The 19,359-nt window shown below is 41.4% G+C and overlaps 1 protein-coding gene across 2 annotated transcripts in view; it reads right to left on the bottom strand.

Annotated features, from left to right (window-relative positions):
- Positions 1-19,359, bottom strand: part of ISL1 (ISL LIM homeobox 1) — an 80,769-nt gene that overhangs the window by 19,612 nt on the left and 41,798 nt on the right. Inside the window, exons 6-7 of one of the 2 annotated variants that reach the window (XR_015696654.1) lie at positions 5,995-6,176; positions 5,484-5,730 (exon numbers count right to left, since the gene is read on the bottom strand). The gene's annotated coding sequence lies outside the window, so the exon portion shown is untranslated. Of the gene's footprint in view, positions 1-5,483; positions 5,731-5,994; positions 6,177-19,359 lie in introns of those variants that run through there. The other variant, XR_015696655.1, reaches the window with a different exon arrangement.

The raw sequence follows: 19,359 nt of genomic DNA, 5'->3' as shown, positions 1-19,359 counted from the left end.
GGTCCTAGCTTTCTACTTGCAGGTTCCTTGCCAGTTGAAAGCTGACACATCAAAGATAATGAAGATGATGGATGATAGAGAGCCAGTTTGGTCTTGTCATTAAGGCAAAGGGCTAAAAACCAGGAGAGTGTGAATTCTAGGTCTGCCCTAGATATTAAAACCAGCTGGATAACTCTGGGCCAGTCTCTCTCTCACTCTCTCTCTCTCTCTCTCTCTCTCACTCACTCACTCACTCACTCACTCTCCCCCCCCCTCTCTCTCCCCCCATCTCACTCCACAGGGTTGTTGTGGGGAAGATAGTAGGAAGGAGTACCAGATATGTTCACCACCTTGAGTTATTTATAAAAAAATAATATTAACAAATAATACTGGAAAATAAATAAATATTGAGTAAGTAAACCAAAGCATGTGTGTGTGTGTGTATGTGTATGTGTGTATTGTGTCACAACCCCTGGTATGCCCAAATATGGGAGGAAGCATACTGCTTCCTTTCTCTGTCTATCGGTTCATCACAAGAGACCATCCAGACAGAAAGCCATTATTTTTACTGTTGCCTTTGTTACATTTGTGTTGCATTGTGCTGATAAATAAATAAAGGGAGACTAGTATAGATCTATTTCAAGCTATTTAGCTCTCATCAGCTAGCCATACCCTTACTGGGATTCGAACCTGGGCTGTATTACATATTAGGCAGTTATATTAGCCACTAGGCCACAGGCTCTCCTCCTTTATCAGCTAAGCCAGAGAAATAGGTGTGTATTGTGTCACAACCCCTGGTGAAGCTATATATAGCTTTTCACATGTAGCTTTAATGCAGAATTCTGTCCTATAATTCCCACAGTGGCTGCTGAGCTACCAAACCAAGTTTCTTCCCAAAGGAATCTTTAGAGCTTGGAAGCTTATGATCAATCCCATGTCCTGATTCCTTGACCCTAGGTCCACTAATTCAACCTATCTATCAACTTCATTATAGTTATTGGTCAATTAAAAAGGAGGGAGGAAGGAGAAATTATGAGATGGGAAATAACAATTGAAACAAAACTGACTATTTATAAAAACTGATGTGGTGAAAGTGCAATGCATTTTACAAAGAGTAAACAAAGCTTAACAAAACTTTATTCAGAGAAATAAAATCACATTGATGGGACATCAACTACTGTAACCAGAATGAATCTGGGCTGCTTGGAAATCTGATTAGATGGGAAATTGTTAGCTCTAATTGGGCAACTTTGTATTAAGGGCAATGTAACAAAGCATGCCCTGTTTCAATAACTTCAATAAATTCTTCTTCCTTATTCAAATGGGGTATTCTCAGTTTCCCCTCAAGAACAGCTATCGGGAGACCATTAAATCTTGCCAAAGTTAGGACTCCTCTGAGAATTGGACACAATTAAACAGAAGCAAAAATGATTTAAGTATCTTGCTGGCTTGGAAAAGGTGCAGGGACTTGTCTAGGAATCTATATTTACGTAGGACAGAGATATTGTACCCAAAGAAAAAGATTCAGTCTCCTTGGCCACTGTCTGGCTCACCATTGTTTTATACTTGGTTGACATCGAATATGTCAATATTATATCACAGTGACATTTATAGAGATTTTCATCAGTAGCCTGGTTTGGCCTTCAGTACAAAACATATCAAAAAATGTTTGGACCCTGAATATGAGTTTATTTTTAAAGCACCATCTTAATACCAAACCAGATCATATACTTACAGTGTCCTTAACTGATAGGCTGCAAATGAGGAGACTCAGAGAGCTTGGTAAACGTTTCAGGTTAGTTCCCAGCCTATCTTACTCTTTATCACACCCAGTGACCCATCTCGCATTATCTGTATGGGCCTGCTAAGTTCAACACTTTTCAAACAACACCTAGTATTTGTGACAAATCAAAATAAACAGCGAGATGTACCCATGAGAAAAGAAGGGAGGCAGTAAATGTGTAACACAGGAGGCACCATTAAGGAAATTTGAGTGATTTGGGTGGGGGGGTGGGCAGGATTAGGGAAGCAAGATGGTTTATGGTGTGGGTGTGTGTGGGTGTGTGTGTGTGAGAGAGAGAGAGAGACAGAGACAGAGAGAGAGAGAGAGAGAGAGAGAGAGAGAGAGAGACTGTGTGTGTGTGTGTGTTGTGTTGTGTGTGTGTATTGTATAATCTTCTGGAATATGGATAGGGCTTTAGATTGTAAGAGAATAGATCATACAAACTGTCCTTGGAAGTATTGCCTGTTATGGTAGCTGTACATGTGAGTTGATATAAAATATTTTACACCTGTAAAAAGACTAGGGAACTACAAAACAAAACAGTTGCAAAACCAGGGGTCCATTCCTACCCAAGCTTCATAATATTACACCAGTGTGTGAAAATTCATCCTGAGAAAATACTACAATAAAAAATTGAAGTACATGCCTGAAATACATCCTGACAAAATACTACAAGAAAAGAAGTTTAGATGGTTTTAATTGGTAATTATTTTGGAAGGGAGAATAGTATAGAGGGGATCATAATCTAGTCAAAGTTAAGTGTTCCCACTGTAATCAGGAGCATAAAGTTGTTAAATTTGGGTTGCACTCTAGATTTATGCAGGTGCAAGGAAAGGGCATATACTAGTCAGAAAGATCAAAACACTGTCATCTTCTCCCATACATGCATATATCTCCATTAAAGATAATTCTCCTTCACATATCTTTTTTTTTTCATTTAGAAAATGATTAAATAACTACTTAAACTGCATTTCTGATGATTGTTTGAAAAGTACCAAACTTCATAGCTTGTCAAAATAAGCCAAGTTTGAAGCAAGAACACAGTCTACTATTGTGTTCTTATATAACACACTCCCACTTAATTAGAGGTGCAAGAAAACTTTAGTTTCCCCATCAATGATTAATGTCCAACATCTGCCAAGAAACACCAGATTCAGCCTGAAATCCTCTATTCCTTATTCAAGATACAAAACAAAGGGCAACTCAACGTCTATCAAACAAAAGACACTCCATGCAGGTTCGGGAGAAGCACATTTAGGAATCATTTGTAGCCTTTAAAATCTTCTGGGATTATTAGCTCTTGTGTCCTAATTATGGTTAACTGTAATGAATCACAGTATCAATTTATTGATATATGTTTGTCTATCAATATATATCTTATGGGCTTATTTTTGCTTTTTGCTTTTCCCAATTTTCTTTTATTTAGTTTTTGTATTCTTTTTTCTTTGGTTTTTATTTAGGTAATTAAAAATACTACTAAAGTTGCTAAATACTGTTAGCAACAATTAAAAGTGACTATCAAAATTCAACTGGGAGTAAACCCCAATATTTATAGTGACTGTGCCTTATTGATCTAATTCGTAATTCGTAATTTAATAAGCTTATATGCCGCCCAATCCCGTAGGACTTGTGGCGGCTTACAAATACGAGATAAAATAAAATAACAAATAGGGGAGAAACGAAAAACAGTTTTAAAAACACAACAAGCTTAGCTGGGGGTTGGACCTGATTCATAGATCAACAGCCCCAGGCCTGCGGGAACAGCCAGGTTTTGGTGGCTTTTTGGAAGGCCGCGAGAGTGGGAAGGGTCCGGATCTCTGTCGGCAGATCGTTCCACAGAGCCAGAGCAGCTACAGAAAAGGCTCTCCCCCGAGGGGTCGCCAGCCGGCATTGTCCGGTCGACAGCACCCGGAGGAGGCCTAGCCTGTGAGTTCTTATCGGATCGGATCTAGCTTATCGGATCTAGCTTAGGGTGTCAAACTCAAGGCCTGCAGGCCAGATTTGGCCCATGGGGTACTAATGGAGCCACCCAGGAAACAACAATGGACCAGTCCACAGTGCCTCTGCCAGCATAAACAGAGCTTGGGACAGCTGCGTAGAGCCCTCCCAAGCTCTGTTTTTGGCTGCAACTACCTCCACAGCCCTCTGCCAGTGGAAACGAAGCTCTGGAGGGCCTTGGAAAGGCTCCATTTTTGCTGGCAGAGGGCTGCAGGACTGAGTTGGTCATGCCTACCATGGCCACGCCCACCATGGCCATGCCCACTCGAGGTCAAACCCAATCCTGATGCAGCCTCTAATGAAATTGAGTTTGACACCTCTGCTCTAACTAGAAAGAAATATGCCACTGTTTTCAAGAGAAGGCAGAAAGCCACAGCTTCATGAAGCATATTTAGAGCAGAATCTACAAAAGAATGGTCTAAAATAAAAATTAAATCTGGAGTCATAGTTGCTTATACTGTCTTACTTGCTTACCTAGTATCTCAAACCCGACGTATGTATTTAGCAATAGGGATAGCACTTAGACTTGTGTACCACTTCATAGTGCTTTACATCAGTCTCTAAGCAGTTTAAAGAGTCAGCGTATTGCCAACAACAACCTGGGTTCCCATATTACCGACCTTGGAAGGCTGAGTCAACCTTGAGCCTGGTGAGATTCAAACTCCTGGAGTGAGCAGTGAATTAGTCTGCAATGCTGCATTCTAACCACTGTGCCACCACAGCTCTTTGTTGGTTGGTTAGATTTTGTTGTGGTCCATCAGCGGCCAGTGGAGCTGGCAGCAGATTCGGACAGTGAGGAGGTTGGGGAGGAACATGGGCCAGTCCCAGAATCTGGAGGGCTCTGTGTCGGAGGCAGAGAGGGGACCGTATGCCAGTTATCAGCTGCCTTCAGAGTCAGACATCAGTGAGGCAGATGAACAGCTGGAGCCTGTTCCCAGTGTGCACGTGCACAGAGTTGTCAGATGAAGGGAACAACTAAAGAGCAGGGCTTGACTTGGGAGTAAGGCCAGATGATTAATGGCCCCTCCCAGAGGAAATAAAAGTGGAGCAAAAGGGGAGTGGAGTTTGCAGTAGACAATTAGCTCGCTAATTGGTTAGTGACTCTCCGAGACTCCTTGCCAAGTTCTCCAGATATTGGCAGTTCTTCAAGCCAGAAAAGGTGGGTCACCCTAAACCCTCCTTTGAAAGACTTTGCCAGCTATGAATGAGCAGAATTCGCTGTAAATTAATAAAAGGGTTTCTTGCCAGGACAAGGAGTTTGTTTACTGCTCTTGGGAAGCCTTGGTCAGAGCAGATTTATATGCCCATATAAATCCTGGTTTATTAGATGTATGTAGTTGCCCGTATTTGTTGGTTTGTTAGATTTATAGAGTTGCCCATTTCACCAAAAATGGCTGCAGGTGGTGTACAATAATCCAAAAATGTAATAGAACAATGCATATATTAAAAAAATCATAGAAACATGTGATTGCATTGTATATTATATAAATTATATTCATATGTTACGGAAACCAAAAGGGATTAAACTAACCAAACCTTGTTTGGGGGGGGGGGCAATGTTACATCTACAGCCATATTAAATTGCAGTATATGAGAAGGTAACCCACAAGTTTACAATAGTCCTTGACTTACAACCACAATGGGGACTAGAGACTCCATTGCTAAGGCAGCAGTTGTTAAATGAATCATGCCTGATTTTAAATCTTTATTATCAAACTTTATTATCAAGGAAATCACTGCAGTTAAGGGAATCCTGCGGTCATTAAGCAAATCCATTTCCTCATTGATTTTGCTTGTCGGAAAGCTGGCTGGGAAGGTCACAAATGAAGATCATATGACCTCAGGATACTGCAGCCATCATAAATACATGCCAGTTGCCAAGCATCTGAACTTTGATCACGTGACCCTGGTCATAAGTGCAAGGACTGGTCATAAGTCACTTTCATCTCTGTTGTTATAACTTCAAATGCCTGTAAGTAGAGGATTACCTTGAAGAAATCAAATCCTTAGGTGAACAACTGTTTACTTCACTCTTCCACAGCTGACTGTTATCTTTGTTCAAATTTAAAACATTTACGTGATTTACAAGAGAAATCAGAATATCTTTCATAATTCCAAACAATCATGTAACTTCAGCAATTGAGACATGCAAAATATAAAAGGAGAAACCAATATCAAATTTCACTGGACACACAAACAAACACACACACACACACACACACACACACACTTACCTTATTTACAAGAGGTCCGATGTATGTGAGAGTTTCTCTCTATGATTGTGCAACTCTCTCTTCATGATCTGCTTGTCTTTCTGACATCACTCACTTCAGTTAAAACCCAAAGGATTCCTGTAGGATTTATCATGCCACCCATGCAGTTTTTTCAGATCAGGAAGCAGTAATAGCCAGGGAGGCTGCAAAATAATGGAGAGGACAAAGTCATAGGAAAACAACAGTTGCAGCTACATCTTTTGCCATTGAAGAGCACAAGTGTTCATTAAAAAAGGAATATAGATCATTTTGTCTTCATATACAAAAACCTGCTTTGGGGCCCATCAGGAAAGATACAGCTGTTTTAAAGAGCTGCAGGCAAGCAGTTCTGTGCCAAAATATGCCATGGTTCTTTTCTAGTGGGAAGATGAAAGGAGGGAGTTTCTTTTGTGACCTCTTAATGTCTATTGGTCGTTCCTTCACCATACATGCCCTTAACTGCAGATGCTATGCAGGCTACCTCATAAATTCTGAAGCGCATTTTTGCTTTTGAGTTCAAAATGCTACATAGCCTTCTCTTGGATGAAATCACAGTAGAATTTCATAACCAGAGGTCAGTTTCACATAATTTTACCACTGGTTCGCTGCGCACCGAAATGTGAGTGCATGCTTTCTGTGCATGCGTGCATGGCCACTCCCAGTTCACTCAAATCAATCCAAATACTACCACTGTTCATAACTTTCCCTAAATTAACCGGAAGCTTCCGGTGCTTTAAAAATGGACTCTCACTGAATAATTATATAAACTATTATATAACATATGAAGCAGGTTCTAACTAATATCAGTCTGAATTTAAATTCATTTTTCCTTGATCGTGTGGTATCAAACCAAAGACCCATTTAATAGATCATCAGGCTTTCCACAGAAGCCAGGTTTTAAAAAATGCATTAGAGAAATCCACTAAGAACACCTGAACGCTGCAATCTTACCACAGTTCAGTTTGAAATTAAGCCTTCTGATTCAGTTTAGGTAGTTATTATCTAGATGATCCCTAGGTGGCATCAGCGTCATACAGGAAAGCCTTCTTTGTTGCCATCTAGTGGTCATCTCAGATTTTTGCAGCCTAGCTATGGTAGCTCCAACTGTGCCACATGAACTATCTATCATCATCATTATTATTTTATGATTATTTTTTAAGATAGGGAATAGAAACAAACTTCCCTTTTCTCTTAGCGTTTGCTATATCTAGAATTTCTTCTCTAGGACCAAGATAACTTTCCCATCAGAGAGTTCAATATAGTGTTGTTTTTAAAGAATGTTCATATGTCCATTAAAATATTATCAAAATACTTCTTCACTGACCGATAAAGTGGTCAACTTTAATTTTATTCTGTTTCTTCTTTTCTCTCACATTTCTCCTGTACAGTCAAATTTTGGGTCTAACCTTAAATGTTTTGGGGGTTGTTGTTGAGTCTATAAGAAAAGCCATGCAAAGATTTGTGGACATTTCTCCTAAGCTATACATATAATTCATTGTTCTTATTCTATACAATCATAGTTAAACACAGCCAATTGGAGAAGCTATTTTCACCAATAGCATAGTGTTATTTTTCTGAAGATTATTCATATTTTCATCTTTATTTTTGGTTCAGAAAACCACAGTGAAAGATAAGGACTTTCTGTTTTCCATACTGACTGAGGAACTGTGAATTAAATACCAATTAAAGTGTCAACTACATTTCTGCATATCCCTAAAATATAGTCAGTGATTTTTAACTGAAAGAAGGAAAATACCAGTTATCAACTAAGTTATTCTCTTAGAGCTCAGCATGGTTTTTTCTTATATTACATTTGTTTCTTTAGCACATTTATATCCTGATTCTATCCCAACACATTCAAAGCACAATGTCAATGCATGTCTCCTGCAGTCAGTGCAGGAGATGCCAGAGACGAAGAAAAGGAACTGGAAACAAATCACGAAATATTGCAACCTGGCCATCGAAACTACACGATTTTGGATGAAGCATGTAACAGTGATATACCCATTGTCATTGGGGGACTTGGTACCATGTCCAAGAATTTACAAAATACATCATAAAATTGCAGCTTCCTGCAATAACACCAGCAGAACTACAAAAAAAACTGTGCTAGTCAGAACATCGTACATCTTAAGTAGGTATTTAGTCAGTACCTAGGATTCCGGCAGCAACCCATATCAACTATCAGCACCAGTCAAGTAATATGTATGATGCATTTTTGAATGTTCAGTTGACTGAGTTTCATTCTTTAATGAAATAATAATAATAATAATAAAAGTATTGATAATAATTAAAAATTATTAATAATAAATATTATTATCAATCAGAAATAGAAATCCAATCATTGACAAACACAGTCCGAGTATTCAGCACCGATATTTCAATGCAGTTTGGCATGGAAAAAGCGCCACTGTATCTATAAAAAGGGGCAAAATCACTGCATGTGAGGGAATTAAAATGCCCAATGGCCAACTAATTAAATGCAATGAAAATGAAGCCTACAAATACTTAGGCATTCTGCAGTTGGATAACATCAAGCATGGAGAAGTAAAAACTATTGTCAGGTGAGAGTACACCAACAGAGTTAGGAAAATTTTGAAATCTAAATTGAATGGTGGAAATACAATCAAGGCCATAAATACCTGGGCAATACCAGTTATAAGATACACAACTATAGTTAACTGGACACAAGCTGATTTGGACATTTTGGACCAAAAAACCAGGAAACTAATGACAATTCACTACAGTTTACATCCACGTGGTGATACTGATAGATTATATCTGCCCCGAAAATCAGGGAGCAGAGGATTATTACAAGTGAAGCAAACAATTGAAGAAGAAAAACATGCACTGGCTGATTATTTAAAAGAAAGTCAAGAACATCTATTAATCGAAGTAAAGAACAAAAATCTACTGAAGGCCCAACAGACGAAACAAGAGTACAGAAAAGGTGTGATAAAATCAAGAATGGAGAGTTGGCAGAACAAAGAACTGCATGGCCAATTTCTGGAAAAAAATAAATGATAAAGTGGACAGTGAACAAACTTGGTTATGGTTAACAACAGGTACATTAAAGAAAGAAACAGAGTCACTAATCCTGGCTGCACAAGAACAAGCTATCCGCACAAATGCCATTAAGAAAAAAATCGAAAAATCTTCTGATGATGCCAAATGCAGACTTTGCAAAGAAGCTGATGAAACTGTTGATCACATACTCAGCTGCTGTAAAAAAATATCACGCAGACTGATTATAAATTGCGGCACAATTTAGTAGCACAAATGATCCATTGGAATTTGTGCAAAAATTATAATATTAAAACAACAACTAACTGGTGGGAACATGCCTTAAAAAGTCACCGAAAATCAGATGGTCAAGATCTTGTGGGATTTCCGTATACAAACGGACAAAATACTGGCGCATAATACACCAGACATCACACTGGTTGAGAAAAATAAGGTCACAATCATAGACATCGCAATACCAGGTGATAGCAGGGTCGCCGAGAAGGAACATGAAAAAATTGCAAAATACCAGGACTTAAAAATCGAAATTCAACGACTATGGCACAAACCAGCAGTGGTAATTCCAGTGGTAATTGGCACACTGGGTGCTATTCCAAAAGCACTGGAATTACATTTAAAAGAGTTAAAAATTGACAAAATCACCATCAGTCAAATGCAAAAAGCCGCACTGCTTGGAACTGCACGCATATTACGAAAATACGTTACAACGTCCTGGGCCCCGGGTGGGGCCCGACTAGTAACCAATGCCAAATATGGTGAAACAACTGGCCGCTGTGATACAATTGTATAATAATAACAATAACAATAATAATACAACGCTGGAGAAGGTTTGAAGAATCGGAAGAAAATAGCAATAGGGAAAAAAGGAATGTGATGAAAATTTGTACCTGTTTGTTTACATTATGAGCTGATCTCGGCTTTTCTATCTTGAATTCTATTGTATTGCACAAAATGTGTGTGTGTAGATATAAATTTGTACATGGAAGAACTATCAAGGAGTTAAAGTTTGCAGGTCATTATTATATTTTTATCTCTCTCACATACACACACTTTTCCCATTGTCTTCAACTCCCTTTCGCCTTAATCCACCTGTGTGTTCCTCTTAAATCAGTACTCTTATTCCAATTTACTAGGTACACCACTAAGCTACAGAGAATTATGGAGGGAAGCCAAGACAGAGTTCCCCACCCCCATTTTTTTCCTCTTGATAAGCAAAGCATAGATTGATTTTCTGCGGAATGATGTGAAAGGAGGTGGCATAAGAAACAGGTTTTCCCGAAGAATATGAGAACGTGCAAGAAGATGTAAAGAACCCCTTAGGGAGGCTGGGGCTCCATTACATGACATTCCAAGGCAGGTGTGCTCTTACATGTTGTGTGTTCCTTTACATGTGGCCAACAGAGAGACAGAACACTAACAATTACTTTTTATTTAACTAGCACCAAAAAATTAGTGAACTCTTCAGTTCCTTGAATCAACTGTTCATTTGTTGGGGAAAAGTTTTGTTTTGGAGTGTCTCTTTCGACTAAACATTCCATTTTAAACCTAAAAATTATTTCCTTCCTTTTCTTCTTTCTGTCATATGTTGCAAACAGCACATATGGTACAGCTATGGAGGAGAGAAGGTACAATCAGAAGCAAAGTTATACAAAATGACAATCCTGCTGAGGAGAAATGAGAAGTCGGGATGTTGACCCAGGGAAAGCACCAACAAAGTAAAGCTATGGTGGCCTGAGGGCCTGTAAGCTGACAAGGGAGATGCAGAGTTCAGTAGGACTTGGGTAAGTGCACAGCAAAGCTAGAATTAAAACTATACTGCTAGAAAGGTTGATTGTATATCTAGAAGAGGATAGCCCCCAAAACAAAGATGGCACTCATAGAGAAGCAGTCCCATTGACAACTTTTGTTGAGTTTAGACAAAATGGATGAAAATCATATTAGGACTCCTCTGAGAGAGAGAAGCTGGAGAGATAAGTTAGTATTTCTGAGTTGGATGCCTACTATGAGGGACAGAAATGTGTGTAGTGGCCCGCCAGCGGAACTGGCAGCAGAGTCAAACAGTGAGGAGGTTGGGGAGGAGCATGGGCCAGTCCTGGAGGTTGGGGCCGAGGGCTCTGCATTGGAGGCAGAGATGGGGCCGAGGCCATCTGGCTATGATCAGGTGTTTACAGAGGTAAACACCAGTGAGGCAGAGGACAGCTACAGCCTGTGTGTGCATGCGCAGAGCTGCCAGAAGAAAAGGACAACTCAGAAATCATGGTAGAGTTCAGTGGTGAGTGACAACCGGTACGCCCCGGTATGGGTGTACCAGTGCCTGCTGAGAGTACCAGGTAGCAATAGCAATAGCAATAGCAGTTAGACTTATATACCGCTTCATAGGGCTTTCAGCCCTCTCTAAGCAGTTTACAGAGTCAGCATATTGCCCCCAACAACAATCTAGGTCCTCATTTTACCCACCTCAGAAGGATGGAAGGCTGAGTCAACCCTGAGCCGGTGAGATTTGAATAGCCGAACTGCAGAACTGCAGTCAGCTGAAGTAGCCTGCAGTGCTGCATTTAACCACTGTGCCACCTCGGCTCTTAGGTACCATTCCAGTACGGTGCTCCGGAGGGCCCAACTGCCCGCCCGCTCTCCTTATCTCTATTTGAGCTGACCGGAGCATTTGCACACGCGTGCAGTGTGCATGGCGCCTGAACGATGCACCAAGCAGCTGGAGTGTCATGGGCAGTGGGTACGCATGAGCGCACTGCACGTGCATGTGGTTGATGCCCAGCCCCATTGCAGCGTACTGGTTGCAATAGGATCCAGAACCTACCACTGTTAGACTTGGGAGTAAAGTCACAGGTGGAAGGTGATTGGCCCCTCCTATAGAAAATAAAAGAGGAATGAAAGGGGAGTGGGCTTTTGCAGGAAATAATTTGTTTATTCGGTGATAAGATTCATTTCAGGAGTATGAAGATCTGTCCATGAATCTCAGATACTGTGTGCCTAGTCTCTCCTTGCACAGCACCTCATTTGGAAAATATTTACATGGCAATTTTCCAAGATAGATAAGGTCTGTAGTCATAAATTCACCTTTGAAAGATTGTTTGACCTGAAGAAGAGTAGTTCACATTTATTTAATAAAAGGGATTTTGTCTGGACCAGAACTCTGGCTCGTGCTTTTAAGGGAAGCCTAGATCAGAACATTGTGACACAAGCCTAACCATAATCTGGGAATTAGTGGAGACTGAATCACCCCACAAAAGAGAACAAGAGTCATGATAGATAGTTAAAGATGGACTTCTCTTCAGAGAATCTCTCCTGGTGGGCAGAGGAAGAAATATGGAGCAGTTTGTAGTAGAGGTGGGTTTCTGCCAGTTCCACCCGGATCGGGCGAACCGGTAGTGGTGGCGGCAGGAGGCTCCCCCCACCAACGCATGCCCAGAAGTGTCTCACATGCACACACAAGCAAACCAATAGTAAAAAAAAATGGAAACCCATTTATCCAGTTTCACCTGAGCCTGCTAAGCCTGGCTCATGGCCACCCAAGTTGACATGTGGGAGTGAATAAAACCAGAGACCCATCCAAAACTTCTACTAAGGATATGGGAAAAATGTTAACTGCCTATGTGAAACTCTGGGACTTGGGGAATTGCTATGATAAGACTAAAGCTACTTTACATCCATTGCCAATAACAAAGATTCCCTTCCAGTGAGCAGTGAGAACTATTTTGGGGCCAATCCATCCAGAGACAAGCAGCATGCCTCAGCACGAGTACATTATGACCTTGAGCCACATAGATGTCAAGTCCATGAATCAGTCTTTAATGGATCTATCTGCTAGAACAACCTCACCAATTGAGGTTTCTATAGATGCTGGCATGAACTTGTCAGGGATAATAACAAACCTGTGGGCTGCACATGGGGGTTGAACCTCTAGTTTTAGTACATTATCATCTTCACCAATTAAATGGCCTTGAAGAAAAGATGAATTAAATTTGGGAAACCATGATTTGCAAGTCTGTTAATGAACAATTGCTATCCCAGTTACAGTTTACATTCTAGGTAGTTATCATACCCAAAACTTGATTCTTTAATTTTAAATCAGTTCAGCAGCATCAGTGAAAAGTAAGAAAACTTCCAACCCAGATAGATACTCTGGATTTTTTCAAGAAAAGTACTTCTTAAGACAGGGATGTCAAACTTGATTTCATTGAGAGCCACATCAGGGTTGTGTTTTACCTTGGGGGGGAGGGCTGGGGGGGGGGCATGGCCAGCTTGACATCACTTGTCGAGGCTTCGAGGCTTCGTTTTGGCCATGACAGCCTCCTGCATCCCTGTGCCAGCAAAAACCGAGCTCAGAACACATGGCCTGGCTAGGCTCCATTTTCAGCTGCGACAGCCTCCTGCAGCCCTCTGCAGGCTTCCCCAAGCTCTGTTTTCACTGACAGAGGCACCGTGGGATAGTCCTTCGCTGTTTCCAGGGTAGCCCAGCAGGCTAGATCTAAGACCCCATGAACCGGATCTGGCCCATGGGCCTTGATTTTGACACTCCTGATCTTGCACAATCCTTGGAGGTCAACACCTGATACAAAAGCTGCAAAAGTCAGGTGGGTGAACCTTGGGCTCGTCATTCTCTTTCACCTCACAGGGTGGTTATTGTGAGGCAAATAGGAGGAGGAAGGAATATAAGGTATGCTTGCCACCTTGAGTTATTTATAAAAATAATAAAAGCACTAGAGATGATAGGATAGATAGATGATAGATAGATAGATAGATAGATAGATAGATAGATAGATAGATAGATAGATAGATAGATAGATAGATAGATAGATAATGGGTGGGTGGGTGGGTGGTGGATTGATGGATGGATGGATGGATGGATGATAGATAGATAGATGATAGATAGATAGATAGATAGATAGATAGATAGATAGATAGATAGATAGATAGATAGATAGATTATGGGTGGGTGGGTGGTGGATAGATGGAAGGATGGAAGGATGGATGGATGGATGGATGGATGGATGGATGGATAGATCGATTGATCGATCGATCGATCGATCGATAGATAGATAGATAGATAAAAACAAGCACACTATGAAGTACTTTGTTATATCTGTTCATTATATTGATAACCCATCTATTATCTTCGCACTTAGGGCAGCTTTCTTTGATATAGGTTGGGAGGAAAGAGAGGAAATTGAGCTAGTGAGCTTCAAAATGGTTCATTTTACCATCTTTGGATCACCATTATTTTATTTTTCCCCCTTTTGGGGAAAGTTGTTATATGAGCCCACTTCTAGAAAGGGCTGCTCATCTATAACTTCAGTAGCAGGAGTTTTGTCAGGAGTTTTGTCAGGAGTTTTGTCAGGAGTTTTGTCAGGGGAGGTGGGGTTAGGATATTTGCATGTAGAAAATTTGATTTGGTTCAAATCATGATTTGGCAAATGAAAAATCAGTCAAGATTCTTCTCAGATGAACTTACAAATTTAAGCCATTTATTTCCCCTACTCAGAATAATTTGGAGGTCAAGAAAAAGCCATATTTTTTTCTATTTGACAAAATTGTATTAAATTTCAGACATCCCTTTTGCTTAAGAACACCAAGCCTGCAAAATTAAAATAGTGTCTGTGTGTGCGTGTGTGCACACCTACATATACTAAACACTTTTAAAATATTGTGGATTTCTCCCCATTTTTATGTGTATCTGCCTATCTTGGTTCACATATTTCTCAGCAAACTTGATTAAAATTTGCTGAGACTTTTTCTGAAGAGATCAGCTCTGCAAAATTCCATGTGAATTGTTCACATTCATCCTTTAGATTATTTTTTTAAGTTACATTTGTCTCATGATGAATTTTCTTATGCATATGACATTCAACCTACAACTACCTCCATTAAGAAACTGCATAATTTTATAAGAGTAAATCAAAGAGTTAGGAAATTATGATGGATGAAAATCAGTTTAATTTTATGTCAGGTAATGAGGATTTAATAGTTGCCAGCTAATGTAAGGTTATAAGCTCTAAACTCTAAGTTGAGGCAATGAGGATGATTCATCAATATAGGTATAGCCTCTTTAAGACTCTGATGGGGTCCACACAAGTCATTTACCTTTTTAAGAGATGTCTACATATAGCAGGCCATTAGAGGGCGTTTCTCTCTCTCTCTTGTCCTGTATCTCATTTCTCTCCTTGTGTTCCTAGCTGAGTGATAAGGGATTTATCTCCGTGTATATGTCTGTATATATTTGTATATAAACCACTATTAATTGTCTAAAGGCTTTGTGTGCTGTGTTTTGCTCTTGGATTTATCTCATAATAATAGTCATGCTGCCAAAACTCTGACATTTTATTGTTTGTTTTCTCCTATATTGGCATCACAGGAAGTGTAGTAGTCAGTGATGGATGTGGGACAATTGAAATGAAGCATTTGTGTAAATTCCTCATTTGCACACCTGGAATACCATACACATTTTTAAGAACTTAGGTACATGTCAGTGGTAGGTTCTGGATCCTGTTGCAACAGGTACACTGCAACGGGGCCCGGGGTCCACTATATGAACATGTGCAACACGCACGCAGCACTCACATGTGTACTTACTGCCCGTGATGCTCCAGCTGCTCAGTGGAGTGTCACGCAGGCACTGTATGTTCCGTGCACTTGCGCGAAAGCCCTGATCGGCTCAAATAGCGGTAAGAAGGCGAGCGGGTGGGCCCTCTGGAGCACCGTACCAGAATGGTACCTGGTGCTCCCAGCAGGCACCAGTACACCCATACCAGGGCGTACCGGTTGTATCCCACCACTGGTACATGTGATTTAAAAGCTCAGCAAGAAAAAGGATGATTCTAAACAGATAAGTGATCTCTCTCCCTCCCTCTCCCCCACTCTCTCCCTCCCTCTCCCCCACTCTCTCCCTCCCTCCCTCCATCTCTCCCTGTTTCTTTCTCTACTTCCCTCCCTCCCCCCTTCCCTGCCTGCCTCCTTCTCTCTCCTTAATAGGATTTGGTGTTTCTGTACCTGCAAAGTAGAAAAAGGAAACGAAAGCATTGAGGACAATTGGAAGTTATTTTTTTTGTGCTGCTAGAAATTAATACAGAGCTAAGTGACTTCTTCTGGATATTCTATTTCTTTCCCCACCAGTCAACCTTCTTGTTCTCTCCTTCACATATATTTCCATGGATCATATGCCGTTCCATGTATGAAGCAGAATAGGGATTGGACAAGATGATTTCCAACATCTCTTCCACCTCTCATGTGCTACACTCCCATCTTTTGACAAAAAGCCTGGGCTGAAATCTCCCAGTGATAGAAACTCTAACAATACTTTCAGAAAACCGAGTCTCTGTGGCACAGTGGTTGGAGTGCAGTACTGCAGGCTACTTCTGTTTATTGCCAGCTGCCTGCAATTTGGCAGTTCAAATCTCACCAGGCTCAACGCTGACTCAGCCTTTCATCCGTCCGAGGTGGATAAATAGAAGAGCCAGATTGTTTGGTGTGGGGGGCAATATGCGGACTCTGTAAACTGCTTAGAGAGGGCTGCAAAGCACTTCGAAGCAGTATATAAGTCTAAGTGCTAGTGCTTAGTACTAATGGTCCAAAGTAAATGTAAACAAAATCTTCTTCAGAAATAAGAGTTTGATTTCCGAAGATTACATGGTGATTACTAGTTTTACATTTTAAGGACACAGGAGTATCTTTGGGGTCCAGGGCATCTTTTATCTAACTCAACCTTCTCCAACCTGGCACCCACCCAAATGTTATGGAACTACAGCTTCCAAAATTCACAGCTGAGGTAGCCAAGATGTTGCTCTGCAAGGCTAGCCGGTGACTTAATTCTCCAAGTGTTCTCTATTTGTTGCCCAAATATTGTGCTGTTACTATTTGAAGAGGGGTGAGGGATGAGATCCAAAGCAAAACAAAAAGACAATCCAAATATATTGTTATTGATCCAGCTCACTCAGCAGTCTGCAATCTCCTCCAGGATGAAGAAGTCCATCCAAAGAAATGCAATTTCCAGTTACCAAAGATCTCTTGTCTTAACCAGACATATCTCCTCTCCTCTTAATTGAATTGGTTCGATTGCCATTTAGATGATGCAAAGGGAGGACCTAAAATTTCTTTCTTCCCAGCAGATGGGGAAGGAGGGAGAGAGCCAGAAATTGATCTGTGGTCTGTGTTCCACATTGGGGGCAGGGGAATGTTCAGCTATTGAATCTGAGGAATAGGTAAGATGAGAAATGGAAGATACAATGCATTTCAAATTGCCTTCTTCCCTTCCATATTGCAGGGAACTAACACATGCACCTTAATAGAAATGTTTTTATGGAAGCCAACACTTGCAATGAAAGCATTACAGGTAGTCCTCGACTTACAATCATTCACTTAGTGACCATTCAAAGTTAAAATGGCACTGAGAATAGTGGCTTATGATCATTTTCCACACTTATGACCATTGCAGCATCCTCATGGTCATGTGATTTACATTCAGACCCTTGACAACTGACTCACATTTATGACGGCTGCAGTCTTCAGGAGTCATTTTGCTACCCTCTGACAAGCAAACCCAGGTTCACTTAACATCCATGTTATTAATTTAAGTAATATACAGTAATTTGCTTAACAAATGTGGCAAGAAAAATTGTAAAATGGGACAAATTCACTTAACAAATGTTTAACTTGATAACATAAATTTTGGGACTCAATTGTGGCCATAAGTTTATTGTTTATTCTCTTGAGTCTTCTCAGAATTACGTTCTATGAAGTTCAGTCAAGTTGTTTGATTTGGGAACTCTCTACCTTTGACAGTTAAGTCTTGATGCCAAATGAATGACACAACTTAGAACTCATCTAAGCAGCAAAAGGGCTCCTTTCTTCCTAACTGAGCCAAGATTTATCTATGACTTATTTAGTTCTCTATTCCCAAGGCACAAGGCACCACAAACTAGAGCAGCCATCCTTTCCCACAATTCTCCTAACCAGGTTGATTAAAGATATAGCAGTTCCCTTTATACAGTCTAAACTTGGTTAGCACTTCCCTAAATTCTTTTTGTGCTTTGCATGTGAGCATAAGAGAACAGCCACATTAGTCTATGTTGGCAAAAATAATAATAATATCTGAATGAATCTGTTAAGACCTTTTTGGATGAATAGATTTTAAAAAAAGAAATCAACTTTTGGGAGCAATTGGCTTTTAGTAAGATTTTCTAATCAGGAAAGGTGCGATCAGATTCAGTTTTGCTTTTTGCCAGGTTTTGCGGGAGGCACGATCCCAGATAACTTGATTATTCAAAGCGCAGGAATTAATTCTGGGGCGAATGAAACCTACTGTGGGCACTCGGGATTTAGTTCCGCCGCTCCCCCCACCCTCCCCCGAGAAGGACCAATAAAAAGGTATCTGCAAGGGAGGCGATCTGATTCCCCCTCCCCGGTCCCTTAAAGCAGCAAAGCCAGGCCTTCACAAGAGTCCAGGTGGTGCGTTTGTTGTCGGCCCCGTCTGCGAGGTGTGGCGGCTCCCGGCCTGGCAGGTCCGAGAGCCGCCAAGGGACCCGGGGGAGGGCGGGGAGGGGGGAGTCTCTCGAAGAGCCGATCCCAAGGCGAGATAAGGAGCCGCCGAGTCACCGGCCCTGTCTAGACTTTGGACCTCACACCAGTCAAACCGGAGCTGTTTGGATTAGCCTGGAGAGATCGACCAACCTGAGCGAGCCCCTCCCCCAGTTGCTCCGGCGTCTGAGGACTCGGAAGGGAGAGGGCGATCGCGCCGGGTCTGGAAACGCCGGCTTCTGCACCCACTCACCCCCGCCAGGGTCTCTCTCTCTGTGTGCGTGTGTGCGTCTGTCTGTCTCTTTCTGTGTGTGTGTCTGTGCCTCTGTGTGTGTCTCTGTCTCTCCCTCTGTGTGTGTTTCTCTCTCTCTCTCTGTGCCTCTGTGTGGTTTGTTTGTCTGTCTGTCTGTCTGTCTGTCTGTCTCTATCTCTGTGTGTGGTGTGTGTCTCTCTCTCTTTGTGTCCTTCTCTCTGTGTGTGTGTCTATCCCTCTGTGTGTGTGTATGTGTGTGTCCCCCCCATCTCTCTCTCTCACACACACACACAAAAACACCGTTTCCTTCCTGCCATCTCGCCCCAGGCCAGGCACTTCTACTGCGAAGCAGCCGACCGCAACAGAGCGCAGAGAGCGCGCGGCTTCTCCCGTTCAGACGAGACCAGGAATACCTGGAAAGAAAGAGCTGGGAAAGAGAAGGCGGGGGGGGGGTAACCTTTCTTGAGGGGGTGGAGACGTTTAGGAGGCCTATATAAGTATCAAAACGCCAAGCCGGGATGAGGATGACTAATCCAGATGGG

Source organism: Thamnophis sirtalis, unplaced genomic scaffold (genome assembly GCF_051295495.1).
Source record: "Thamnophis sirtalis isolate CommonGarterSnake01/CBP01778 unplaced genomic scaffold, rThaSir2_p1.2 scaffold_5, whole genome shotgun sequence".
Taxonomy (NCBI): Eukaryota; Metazoa; Chordata; class Lepidosauria; order Squamata; family Natricidae; genus Thamnophis; species Thamnophis sirtalis.
This window is presented reverse-complemented; position numbering and strand designations above follow the sequence as displayed.